At 50.1% G+C, this 13,974-nt stretch overlaps 1 protein-coding gene and 1 long non-coding RNA gene across 20 annotated transcripts in view; one reads left to right on the top strand and one right to left on the bottom strand.

Annotated features, from left to right (window-relative positions):
- ADARB1 (adenosine deaminase RNA specific B1) overlaps positions 1 to 2,993 on the bottom strand; it is a 64,136-nt gene extending 61,143 nt beyond the window's left edge. For all 19 annotated transcript variants that reach the window (XR_014948457.1, XR_014948461.1, XR_014948462.1 and 16 more), the window contains exon 1: positions 2,797 to 2,993. The gene's annotated coding sequence lies outside the window, so the exon portion shown is untranslated. The remainder of the gene's footprint in view (positions 1 to 2,796) is intronic.
- Positions 2,994 to 4,243: 1,250 nt separating this feature from the next.
- LOC146760168 (uncharacterized) lies at positions 4,244 to 5,120 on the top strand. Its single transcript, XR_014948466.1, has 2 exons — positions 4,244 to 4,388; positions 4,955 to 5,120. It is a non-coding gene; the product is annotated as an uncharacterized LOC146760168 (long non-coding RNA).
- The last annotated feature ends 8,854 nt before the right edge of the window (positions 5,121 to 13,974 follow it).

Here is a 13,974-nt window from a genome sequence, read left to right as displayed (position 1 = left end):
CCAGCCACATTGTGTGCAAACAGAAAAGAAGCTTGCTAAAAAGCATAACTTTGCTTGCTTGTATAATCTATTTGTCACACATTGTTGGGGTATTTTTGTGGTTTGTTAGTTAGTTGGTTTGTTGTTTTTTTGCGTCATGCAGCATTTATATCATAAAGGCATTTCCTATAAAACTGAGGTACATAAGCAACAGCCTCTACTAATAAATACAACAAAGAACGGTTAATCTTTGGTACTTAAACTAAAATCCACAGCAGGGCAGCTGGATGGCCAGAGTGCCAAGCACTTACTGGTTTCAGAAGCTGCAGAAACAGCGTGCATTATACTCTTTTATCAGACCATGGCCTCAGATGTTTCAACATCTGATGGATGGTACTATCCTGAGAAGCAACACCCACTGCCAGCACCCACCACCAGTCTGCTTCCATCACAACACTGTGGCAGAGAGAAGCACCAATCCACCTGATTCACCATGTCTCTCTGAGGGCACATCCATCACTGATAAGCCTCAAACTTCTGAAGACACAGATCATGCCTCAAAAACATCAGTGTAAGCTTCTTAGATGGCTCCCCAGTACAAACACTTGATGTCTCCTTACCTAACAGAAGTCTGCCATTTCTAGGTAGGATGTCTGACCAGACTACAAACAAGCCAGGGCTCAGCAAAGGGCAGACTGTGTGCAGAAATGAGTTTGCCCAAACTGATTCTAGTGCCTTCATGCTGTGACAATGCCAGGTCAGAGCCAATAAACACAGCCACCTAAAAGATTTTACCAGCTTCAGTCAAAACAGACTTCGCTTTTAAAAGAGGGAAAAAAAACGAACTCCCACATATCATGACAAGTTAAACCCACCAGGGAAGACTTATGTGCTTATAGCAAGAGAGGCCTACCATCAGAAGCCGTGGCTCCATACTTCTGTTCACAAACCAATTAGCACAGAAAGGGCATAGAGCTTTCACTAGAGCAGATAACTCAGAATAAACCAGGGGCAAATAGAAAAGTGAATGGAGGAATGTATTCTATAGTTGTGCTCGTGAGTTACGGAACACATTCCTCTTCAAACATCTAAAACAACATCCTTCTCAGAACACAAGTTCTCAGAAATCAAGTTCTCCCACTGAATGTGACCACACAAGCCAAGCCTCTTGCTAGAGGACCAAACAAGCATAGAGTTGGCACAGCTATGCTGCACTCCCTGGAGCTGAGGAGCTGCTGCTTCAGCACACAGGGAGAAGCTTCAGCAAGCACACCAAAAAAGAAACTTGGAAAGTACTTCTGTGCCAGGGTCTGTCATGTTCTGATAACTGTGCAATAAAACATGAAATCACCTCAAACGACCCTTTTCCCCCTTTCCCTTAATTCCTGGAACTCAAGGATTGTACAGACACGCAGCAGTGGGAAGCAGTAGCAGAAGGTCAGTCTGACAAAACTGAGCACTGTGACAACAGACCCCAAGCATGGGCTGGCTCTAGGCAGCCCTCCACACAAGGTGCAGGGAGCTGCAGCACAGGCAAGCAGCAGCCTGCAGACCTCCCTTCAACTCACTGCGGGCAGTGCCTCCAAGCTGCGAACATGGCAGCATGCAGACAGCGGGGAAGATGATGGGCTGCTAAAGGGCTGGTGGGGATTTTTCATGCTATTGTGCCACCTCAGCTGCAAGCATTACTAAGCTTTTCCTCTGATCATCCCAAGTGTACGTGCACAAGTGGCCAAGAGTACATTAATCACTGTAGGAAGAAAGAGAAGCAGACAGAAGATTTGGCAAAGCCCTCAAAGAAATATCACAGACATCCTAAAAGTAACAACACTTGTTCAAGACACGGCTGTTTACACTACAAGACTCATTACACAGGAGGCTTGCCTACTTTTAAAGATAGATATCGCTACAATTGAGTGATAGATAAATCTAAAAAATACTCTAAAAAGGTGTTCCATTACCAATTATTATAAACATCTCCAGATCCCTGTGAGCTGCCTCTGCTGCTGTGTGGTGCTCCAGCCTCCCTGGCAGACAGCTGGCAGAGCAGAAACAGCCAGGGCTGTTGCCACAGCACACGCACCAAGACACAAGGCCACATTCTTGGTCGTGCTACAGAACAAGCAAGTTCAAATTGATCACTGCAAGGATTTCCGAGGAATAGAAGCGCCCCAAGCGCCACTGCAGAACCCAGCGCCGCGACGGTGCGAGAGGATCGCGCTCAGGAGGCGCAGCGCAACGCACCGCCAGGGTTTAGCCCGAAAGAACCTGCGGGAAATGGAAGGGGCACGGAGCCCGCACGGAGCCGCGGCTGCTCTGAGGGCTGGGGAAAAGCGCCGGCCGGAGATGCGCCCGGCGTTGTGCGGGCTGAGCTGGCCCTCATCGCGGTTCCTGCCCTCCCCGAACGCCGAAGCCGCCCCTCTGGACCCCTAAGCCCAGTGCCGGCCGCCGCGGGCCCCAACCGCGGGCTGCGCAGCTTCGAAGGGGCCGCGGACAGCGATGCCGGGCGGCCGAGCCCCGGCCGTCCGAGAGAGGGGGCTACGAGCGCGGCCGCACCAGGGGGATCCGGGGCAGAAGCCGCCGCCGCGCCGCCACCCCCTCAAAATGGCTTCGCCACCGCCGCGGCCCCTCGCCGGGCAGGGCCGCCCGTGCCCGCCACCCCCCCCCCACGCCGGGCGCGCCGCACTGCGCCCGCCACAGCGCGCTCCACAGGTGAGGGTGCGCCGCGCTCGTCCCCGGCACCTGCCGCCACATTAGGACCTGGACAGGTGCCGCGGGGCGTTCCCGCCGCCTCCCCACGCCTCGCCTCAGCCTCACCTCCCTCAGAGCCGCGCCGCCGCCGCCGCCGCTCCGCCATGCGCGGCCCCTGCCGAGCACCGACACCGACACCGACACCGACACCGACACCGACACCGACACCGCTGCGTCGCCGCCGCCGCGATCCCTGCGTGCCCGCGCCACACCGGGACGATGGCCGCGCGCGCGCGCCCTTGCCGACGTGCAAAACCGCGCCCGGCCTGGCGGCGGCGCGAACCCCGCACACGGAAAGCGGCGCCCATTGGCTGAGGGCGGCGGGGCGGGGCGCAATGCGGAACCACCAAGGGGCGGTGCGGGGCTGCGGAAGGCGGCGCGGAGCGGGCGTGGGTGTGGTGCTGGTTCGGGGCGTGTGTGTGTGAGTGTGTGAGTGTATGTGTGTGTGAGTGTGTGTGAGTGTGTGAGTGTATGTGTGTGTGAGTGTGTGTGAGTCTGTGTGTGAGTGTATGTGTGTGTGTGAGTGCGTGTGTGTTTTTGTGAGTGCGTGTGTGTGTGTGTGAGTGTGAGTGTGTGTGTGTGTGTGAGTGTGTGATTGTGAGTGTGTGTGAGAGTGGGTGTGTGAGTGTGTGTGTGTGTTTTTGTGAGTGCGTGTGTGTGTGTGTGTGTGACTGTGGGTGTGTGTGAGTGTGTGTGTGAGTGTGTGTGTGAGTGTGTGTGTATGTGTGCGTGTGTGACTGTGTGCGTGTGTGTGTGTGTGTGCGCGCGTGTGTGGGTGTGTGTGAGTGTGTGTCTGTGTGTGTGAGTGTGTGTCTGTGTGTGTGAGTGCGTGTGTGAGAGTTTGTGTGCGTGTGTGTGAGTGCGTTTGTGAGTGTGTGTGTGTGTGAGTGTGGGTGTGTGTGTGTGAGTGCATGTGTGTGAGCGTGGGTGTGTGTGACCGTGTGACTGTGGGTGAGTGTGAGTGTGTGTGTGTGAGAGAGTGTGTGTGTGTGAGTGTGTAAAAAGTCTGCAAACCACCCAAACCCTCCCACCTTCAGCCCTGGGGCTGTGGCTGACCCCAGAGGGTCAGTAGTCTCAGGAGGACAATGCTCTTTGTTTACAAGACCACCTCAGAAACAGATAAGTGCATCCAGCCACACACAGCAGCAGTTTCGTGTTAAATACCTCCACACAGCCTCCAATTTCAGCTGTACTTCTAGTGTGAGCTCACTATGCAAATTGGAGTCACCAAGCTGCCCAGCACAGCACCCCTCTGCAGGCCAGACTGCCCCCCAAGTGATGGGGAAGAAATCCAGTACATGAGGAGCCCATGAAAAGCCCAGCCCCAGCAGCATGTATTCGCAGAGAGCTCAGGGTGAAGGTAGGCCCCACTGCAAAAACAGCAGCTCTGTGCCCAGAAGCAAAGTGAGAGTTGGCAGGTTAGAGGAAGGAAGGGAAGACACTGTACATCCATTTGTAGGAGTCAACGCTGCCCTCAACCCTGTAAAAAAGTAATAGCTGTTCTGCATGCCAGTATTTCTAGAGAAAAGATGCCAGGCGTCAATTCGGTGAAATGGAGAATATATGCTGGAAATAGAAGACGCTTCTACCAGGGGAGCATCCATCACTTGCACCAGCACCAGGACTCTCTGAAAAGGGTGAAACAGACCCAAAACACAGTAAGTACGAATCCCCCCTGTGGCGCAAGTGGTAGAAGTGCCGCTCTGCTACACAGAGGCTCGAATCCCGGGGGCTGGACTCGATGATCTCTAAGGTCCCTTCCAACCCGCACGAGACTCTGAAACTATGAAACATGGAGTGGAGAGGATGGCTGCAGAGCTTTGCAGCCTGCCTGCGCTCCACAGTAGTGCCATCCTGCAAACAGCCACCACTGGAAACAGTTTCCTCACCCAAAGTGAAATCTGAGCTGCTGTTGATGCCAAGACATAAGCAAAACTCAGGAGCCACATTACAGTAAAGGAGAGAATATAAAATCATGCAGTAGCCAGCACCTGAAACCAAAATGCTATGGGGTGAGGGGCCCTCCTGGAACCGCCACTGCTCACATACATCCTCCAACTGCAAGAGAGCTGCTCACAACCCAGCCACCAGAAAAATAAACTGTTCATTAAGGTAGTGAGGAACAAAAAAGAGCAAATATTTGAAGAACAGAACTTGATTATACCATATGCTTTTAACTGTGGTTTTCTGTGTTTTTTGAGCCCTGTCAATTTTGTACTTTCAGACAACCTGACAAGTGGGCACATGATGAATAGCAAAGGAAAGTTGTCAGCAATCTTGCTGCAGGACTGCAAGCTACATGCCCTGTGTCAGGGAGAAGCATGACCATCTGGCTGTCAGAGGAGTGTCTTACATACATCTTTCAAATAAAAATGATTTGTACTGCTGTATCAACACCTCAGTATTATTAAGACCTCACACTAAATGCTTACTCTGCTTTCTCACCCATTTCTGTAGAGCACTAAGGTGGTAGCATGTGTGTTACTGCATTGCATTGAGCTTCCTCACGCACACAGCATCAAGCAGTTGCTCTACTTGCGCTTGGCTTGTTCCCTCACCCTATGTGCTCCTGGCAGGGTAAGGACTCATGCACAGATTTATGGGGAGGATGAAATGGGCCAACACGAAAAGCTGGGCTGGAAACAACAACCTGTTTTTGTACATCCTCCTTCAGAGAGAGTCCTACGTACCTGCCCTGCCTGGGAGCAGCATCACCTGAAGGCTGTAGGCAGGCAGCTCTTGGTTGGGGGAACCTTCACCTCCAAGAAACCTTCACCTTTCTTACTGTATTTAATTTTCAGCTGAAGAAATTTAACACTAGCTCCTACTGGAGAATATTTTTGAATGTATTTATTTTTTTTCAGCAGTAAGATTCCATTTCTCTCCTGTGGACTGGTAGAGAGTCAGGTATGGGGTGTGAGGCCTGGTGTCCTCCCCAGGTCCTTACCCTGCTCAAGGACTGGTCCAACCCAACCACTGTAACTCAGTCCCCTGCTTATTGCTAGGATGAAAAGCATGCCTTCCCTGCAAAGCACTGGCCTTGTAGAGCTGTGCCGATGTAAAACAGTTGCCTGTGAGCTTGCCAGAGCCATGCATTTCAGAAATGACTGGCTCTTCCCAAAAGCGTTTGTGCCTGTGACTACTCTTTGAAATCTTCCCCCACCCTTTGTGTCTGATCACAGGCTCTGCAAGAGGCTGAAACCTCTGGCTACTTTTTAACATCTCCCTCTGCACATGCCCTCTGCACTGAGTGCTAATGTCCGCTTGTACCTGTATTCCTACCGCCTTTTTTTGTGGGTGATGGCTTTTACACCCTTGCAGATGTCAGTGCACAGCAACTCTTCTTTCTATGCAATTTGTTGCATTAGTTTCCAAGGGCAGAGCATGAATAAGTGCAGTCTGGCAGCTCCATGGCTGTATATTTGCAGCACCTTGTTCCCACCAACTTGTCTAAGGGTGCCAAGTTGCAGCAGGATAAGGGAAAAGGCCTTTACAGGTGCAGTTGCTCATTGTAAAAACAGCAAAGAGAGTGAAAGCAACAGATTTCATAGGGGAGACCCACATGGATCTGAGATGGATATCACATTCTTCAACAATGTAGAGAAGGAGAGAGCAGCAGGATGACAAAAGATTTTTGCTGGTATGTACATCAAGGTTGTAAACACAAGGTCAAATATGAAGAACTGCAGGAATAATTTATACCAAGAGCTCCCCAGTGCTCTGCCCAGCGCTGCACTGGGCACCTTCAGCCATCACTTGTTGTGCTTTAGACAGAGGACATTCTCAACATCAGCAGCTGTATAGCAGTTAACCACTTCTTCCACAGTAATGCCACCTGGCTCCCATGCAGCCAACGGATGAGTTCATGAGTCAGGCAGTGGTTGTTTAACTTAGTGAAGTGGAAGGTGTTTAGATTAACCTTTGCATTGGTGAGCAGTGATTTAAACATATCCAGGACAGCTGTAAACACACTCCAATTAAACACATCCAAAATAACTGTAAGCACAGGCACATCTTGTTGTCCCACTATACCAACACCACCTAGAGAGACGAGCTGACAGCTGCATAACTGGGCCACGGCTCCACTGTCAGTGCAAGAGCTGGGTCCCCTTGCCACCATCCAAGAGAAAGAAATGCATCACACTTGTGTGAGATTAACTCCCAGAGCAGTCATTTGGCAGATCAACACTGTCAGAGCATAGTTCTTCCCCTTTCAGCTATAGCACTGTAAAGTTTGGCACGGGCATTTCACAAGGCTTTTTGCTAAATGCATGAAGCCTAACTCCCAAAGAAGGAGGACAGACTATCAATTAGCAAATCCAGCAGTCTTTGTGCCTGAGAGCATGCAATGGCCTTCCTGGACATCGCAAATCAGTGACAAAATAGGAAAAGCTGAGGCCAGGAGGTGGATCCTGTTGGGATGTGCTGGATCTGAGCAGCAGAACCCCTGGGAGAACCTATGCAGAGTCAACAGCTGGGAGCAGCAGCATTCCCCAAGCAAGTCTCCCCATCTCCTCTTTGCTTGTGCTGATTTCTGTCCCTCAGAACAGCATGTCTGTGTGGCCCCTTTTGCCGTCCATCTGTCTGTCCATCCCGTCAGGCCAGCTGAACGTGGGACAAAGCAGTATATGTGCTGGAGCCATTCTCTCTTTCTCCATCTGCTTCGTTCAGGAGGTTGTTCTGGCATCGTTTGCTTCACCTGCTCAGGCTCTGACATTTGTCACCCTTTGCAAAGCTTCCTGTTGGAGACATTTCTTGGTCTACTTTTCTTCTTCTGCTTATGCCACTGAGATCAAGACAACTGTCCCAGGAACATCAAGTAAATGCCGTGTCATACTCCACATTTCATGGTGTCAAAACAGAGTAATCTGCATCCCTAGCATCACCAAGTGTGCCAGTGTCTTCCTAATGCTGGTCACACCCATGCTGTCTCCTGCAGCCTCCTGGATGTCACCGAGCCCCCCAGGTCTCTGTACTGCTGCACATCTGAGTTTCCCAGTGGGGATGACAGCAGTCCAGGATGTCTTGTCTGACTTCTTGTCTCCCAGCCATGCCTTGCTGAATTGCAGAGACAGACTAAATTAGATTAAAAATAGAAATCCCTGCTTTATTAAAGTTGAGGATGAGAGGTCTGGACCACACTGCCCATGGCAGCAGGGCAAACCCTTATGTGACACCAGGGGACAGAAGCAGGCACAGGGGCAACAAGCCAGCAAGACCTGATGCACAGGCCCACCACAGGCACAGGGGCAACAAGCCAGCAAGACCTGATGCACACAGACCTGCACAGCCACTGGAGCATTTCATGTGCAACTCACAGCAAGTTCAAGTGGGGTAACAACCAACACCATCCCAGAGCAGAGGCACATCGCTGCTGGCACCAAACACTGATCGTTAAAGCAGAGAAAACCCTTAGATTATATTTTTATGAGTCTTACTTGAAAGCAGCCATCTGGAAAATCCCAGAGTGTTTGGATGCAAAGGTCTAAATCTTAATGACACTCCTGGCAAAGCTCTTTGTTTTGTTTGTGCTATTTAACAACTTCTCCACAAGGAAGCAAACTGACTTTGTTTAAAACAAAAACAACCCACTGCACAAATCCTCGCCCCACTGTCTGAGTTTGACAGAGCTCAATTGGGAGTGTTGATCTCAACACCAGACTCAGTTTGTGTTGCTGGAGGTCTCCCTCCCACTGGGGCTTCTGGACCAAGCTGAGAAGTCACACGCTGCACCTGCACCTCCGGCAACAAGGAGGGACTGGCCCCATGGGAGCTGAAGACAGCCATTTATTTTGCATGGCTTTGGAAACACTAGCATTCATTGCGTTTTTTCTGCTGGCTGTGCATCCTCTCACCCTCAAATATTTAGTTTGTTGTTTTGTTTTGTTTTTTAAACCACGTGTCTAACCTTGTTACATAACTTTGTGCTTAGAAACTGAAGCACATCTCAACAATTCTCATTATTTTTTTTCCTCAAAAAAGCAGAGGAGCTGGGGTCTGCAGGATAGATGCAGTGCTACAGGCCAAATGCACACCACACAGATCCCACCCAGCTGCAGGTCTGCTTCCAGCCTGAAATTCAGCTGTCCTTCAGGCAATGCTGTTCTTAAAGAAAATGTCTGCCCTGGTCTGTGTCAAAATGAATGTGCAAAGCCAGGTACCACATTAATACCTTGCGCTGAAGCAAGTGGCAGTGAAAAGCAGAATCAGCAGATGCTCACATAATTATTCTGTTGGGCAAGAGTCAGCATCACAGGGCATGATTTTCCCTTGCAAGAAAAAGTAAGCACAGAGATAACAGAGATCCAATTAACAGGGCTTTGCGTGGATTCCCAAACAGCATGTGGCAATGCTCTTAAGCTCTTCAAGAATGCCAAAAAGCTTTTCAAGAAACTGAGCTGCTGCAGGATGAGGTAGAGACCTCCTGGGATTAGTGAATGGTTAAAGGTCAAGAAGCCAGGAAGCAGGAGCAGGAAGGATGTAATCTCTCAGGGAAGGAATCCCTATGAGTCTGGCTTCTTCTGCATCTCCCTGGGCAATATGGAAAGATGCATGCAGGACAAGGCAAGGTGACACTTCTCAGCAAGACAGCCATCTTGGCAGGAAAAGCAACAAAGAAAGGATGCTGATTTTTGCAGCTTTTTGCACAGTGAAATTCATGCTTCGGGGCAGGGAGATGCGACTTTGTTTTCAATAGCAAGCTATGGTCAGGCAATTCACCTCTCCCCTCTCTTGTGCAACAGGTAGATGAAGGGAAGAGGTGGAGCCAATCTCACCAGCTTCCAAAACTATCTGTCAGCTCAGTATTACACCTGTATTGCATTGGGTTCCCCATTGCTCACTAAGGACTTGCTTGGTCTAGACAAAGGGTTACAGCCAGGTTCTGCAGCTCACCTCATTTCCATCATACACGCACATGGGCCATGAAAGCCCCAGCTCCAGCATGAGGCACCATTGCTGGTGCCAGGAGCAAAATGAGTGTTGCAACAATTGCTATTAAAAAGAAAAATCCCTTTGCAATCTATGAACCAAGGACACTTCTCATGAGCTGGGGATAGAGGAGGATCTCCTTCCTCCCACTGTATTGGGTGTTTTGTGTGTAGCAGAAAATATCCACCCACATCACCAGATGGGCAGGATATTCAAGCTCTTGCTTTCACTGACAGTTCTGTGAGCTGCCTGTAAGAACAAATCGGCAACATAAAAGAGAACTGCAAAAAGCAGCCCCAAAATTTTCCAGCCCTGAGCTTGCAAAGCATATGCTGTTTACTCACAAAGTCTTGAGCTACCAGGTCAGGCCCCCTCCCTTCCCTCCAGCACAGTGATGTTTTGCAGCTTGGAAGCCAATTTTTCCCACCCTGCTATCTTAGAACAAAACAAAACAAAACAACCCCCTTCCCCCTCCTCCACAATAGTGTGAATGCTTTTATCATCCTGAAAACATGCCAAATGTGAAGGTGATAGGCAATTCTGTGTCACGGATGCCTTTTTCCTGGCATATTTTAAGTCCTTTGCTCAACTGCAAGGATGGTAGGGGCAGGAGTCACCTACAAACAGCAGGCTGTGAACCCACGGTTTCAAACAATCACATTTAACTGCTCATAAACACCCAGGGGACCTACACATTCAAACACTGAGCAAGTACCAGAGATACAGCCAAGTGGCAGACTGAGCCTGAAGATTGAGATACAAGGACAGTCCCTGCTTTGAGTCTGGCCTGGGAGAGCCACACAGACCACACAGCCCTATGCCCTGGAGATGCTTTTTGAAGATCTCAAGTGATCGGATCTGGTTTTGCAAGCAAAAATCCCTTTTCCACTCCAAACCCGAACTGCTGGGTTTCTTCTAACAAAAACTGCATGGGTTGAAATAGGATGTACTCTGTTGGGATTTATTTTTTCAGAGAAAGAAAAAAGCAGTCCCTTGGTACATGAACTGCAGCAACTTCTACCCCAGGACCCAGCACTTCTGCCAGCTGATGATCTGCCCAAACACAGCAGTTCAGGCCATCCAAGCATTGATTCAACATGAAATTGCTTGGAACTGCCTGTGAAAAGTGTCTGGGCAGACAAGAATTAATACCCTTTCGATTTGTTTTTGCCCCAGGGAGAAGTTAGCAAGGAGGAAAACGGTCTGGACTGGAGGTCCAACTAACCCATGAGAGGCCTAAAAAGGATGGTTCTGCCAGTTAAGCACTGTGCAGAATTGACAATGCCCCAAAATTGGTGTTTGCCAAACAAAATCACTGTTACTGGATCTCTGAAAAGCACATTCTGTGTCTCAGAGGGGAGAGATGCCGCGGCACACGACCCAGGATGGAATTTTACGAACCTGCCTATGGCTTCTCTCCCAACTATCTCACTGTTCCATAAGAGTGCAGAGCAGCACATGACCAGTGTTGCAAAGGGAAGGTCAACTGCTGTATGAACTGGTCCTGCAAGGATGCCAGGACTCCTTTATGTGTCATATCTTACCTAAAAAAGCACAAGATAAAAAGAAAGCTGCAGAACTCCTGTGTAGCACAGAAGAAAAGCAATAGAAGCACTCCATTGTGTCACAAAAGCCTTCTCTCCTGCTCCCTGCCCTCCAGGCACACTGTATGCCCTACTCAATTGTCAGTAACAGGACGACAAGAACATGAGGGACAATCTTTATCTAACTTTGTACATCAATTGCCTTCACCTACTTCTCTCACCCTCCATTCAAGCACAGAGATCCCTCCTTTCTCAGAATCCAGCTAGCTACAAGATAGAGGGTAAACAGTGAGCTTAAGGACAAAACAAACACCATGCTTAGTCCATGTCTTACACATCCTTTGGGCTGCTGGGAGCCACAAAGCACACCAGCAGCTCCAGGCCAGCACTTTGGAGCTGGAGTCAGCTGGGGGCAGGAATGGCTGTTAGCATACAGCATCCCTATCCCAGGGCCATCTCCCTTCCATGCTGTCCAGTCTGGTTCTCAGAGCTCAAGTCTGATATGGACTAACAGAAACAATGAGACTGGAAAGAGTGCAGGTGAGAACCAACTAGAAGGTGGGAAGGAGAAAGGAGGATAAAAGAGGGATCAGCAATCATGAAGTTAGGTTTTCTGCCATCAGATTTCTCACCACGTGATGCTTGTGTGCTGAAGCAGAACAAGAAGGTGTCTGCCATCAGATCCCTCACTACGGACGTCCTGCTCACTGACAGACTCCTGGACCTGCTACCTGAATCCTGCTGCCTGCTCCTGGACTTACCCTGCGGTTTCTTCCTGCTACCTGCTTGCTGCCCAAGGCTGGCCACACTGCTGCTGCTCTCCTCCCTTTTGCCTTGGACCATCGGAACGTCTCACAATGGGACGCTGCTGCATCCAGGTGCTGACTATCCCCACTTTACGCAATTCTTGCTTTCTTCCTACTTTTCCTATCGCCTGCCTTCCCCTCCCTACCTCCCTCATTCTCGGTAGTTGCCACTCTCCCTTCCCCATCTTCTCAGTTGACTATTATTTGTAACAAACTGGTCAGACCAACATTTGAACTGTTGTTTCTTAATCTCACACTGGGTATCAAAGAGCCTTGCCTCCCTCCTATAAACTGGAGTGAGACACCCGGGGCCCACAGTGCCTGCAACACGAACCTCATGGCACTGACACAGGAGCAGACATTTGTCTGGCAGAGGAAAGAAGAGCACAGCCATCCCTCTCCCAGCCCCAGAGCAACGAGCTGGACATAGCCAGCATCTGCCTGTGGCCCTGCCAAGACTCTCCTGCCAGACCTTGGCAGGGGGAAAGGTGGCACGGTGGCATTCCTCTAACAAGCAGCCATCAGCAGTAAGGTCTGCACGGCCAGGGTTAAAAGGTAGGCGTTACTGCCTTTGTTAAACAGTGCTGGCTCAGAGGAATAAAAAAAAAGCATACTAGACATGTATAATTAAAGATGCTTGCCACTTCCCATTATAGCTTTTTTAGGCACTAACTTGGACAGGAGTCAGCTACAGCTCTCATACTTGTTTCTTAAATGTTATAGATCTTACTCAGAAGTTGATCTGAAATAGGAAGGCTGGTTTTCTAGGGTTAAGAAATGCTGGCAAACTTTCTGTGGGTTTCAAAAGGCAGTGCTGCTTGAGAGTTTTACATGGGGATGATCTTCAGGACCTCTCCAGTACAAATCACAGGCACCAGGAGTAGAGGAGTTGGAGGGCAGGACCAGCTTTCCTTAGCTCTGTTGCTCCTAGAGCAACTGACAGAAACAAATCCATGCTGCCTGCAAAGAGCATATCCTCCAGCCCCCTTCATTTGAGATGTCTGCATGCCCATAGACTCCCCCCACCAAATAACCTCTTCCAGCTCCCTCCATTTCCCAAATGCTCTCAGGCCTGGAGGAAGGCATAGGCAGAGACATGCAGAGGAGAGGTGGCTTGTGTTTCCTCTGGGCTGCTTTGCTTAGGAGGCACACAGCCATGAGGCCAGCAAAGCACAGCACTCACAGCTCTTGCCTGACAGTTGTAAACAGAGACACTTTGCCCTGGGGAGAGGAGAAGGAGAGAAGTTAGAAGCCGGAGTGGGAATGAAACGGAGAACACAGGCAACATCAAACTTCAGGAGGCATGGGGAAAGAGCTGAAGGGCTTTGGAGAAGGATCCACTTGAGAAAGCATTTGTTTGGAAGCCTTCCCCACCGCTTGTTGAAACAGGTTCTCACAGTCCCAACCCCAGATTAGGATCAGGCTTTCTTTGAGATGAGGATGAAGATTAAGAACCCTCCCAAAGGTCCAAGCCATGAAGGAGCCCCCTTCCTAGCGGCGCCTCCTGCCCAGGGAAGTCTGGCAGCTACTCCCACTACCACTGGCCCAGAGGCTCACTTCCCAGCAGGTTCCAGACCATACTCGCCCTCATTCCCCCCATTGCATCAAGGCCTCCCTGAGATTCCTAAAGTCCAATGCTTTTGAGGCTGTCTCTTTACCCATGTGACCATGGGCTGAGGCAAGCCTCCCTAGCTATTCACATCTTCTTTCCCCATGCAGCTGAAAGGGGCCTGCCCACTACAAGCCACAGCACAGCAGGTAGATCACCTTGGAAAGCTGAGCCAACCTCAGATTTCCTGCCCAAGAACAGGAGGATGTGGATAAACGGGTGGATTGTGCCAAATATCTCACTCCAATAAACAGTTGGGAGGAGAGAATACAAAGGCTGAGGGTGTTTGAGAAGCACACACAGGTCAATAACCACAAAGGTCATGGCCAGCCCTGTGCCCAGCTGCAGCTAGGCA

This window comes from Coturnix japonica, chromosome 7 (assembly GCF_054131305.1).
Source record: "Coturnix japonica strain WE chromosome 7, WE-NBRP24, whole genome shotgun sequence".
Taxonomy (NCBI): domain Eukaryota; kingdom Metazoa; phylum Chordata; class Aves; order Galliformes; family Phasianidae; genus Coturnix; species Coturnix japonica.
Note: the sequence above shows the minus strand (reverse complement) of the source record. Positions and strands in the feature narration are given on the sequence as shown.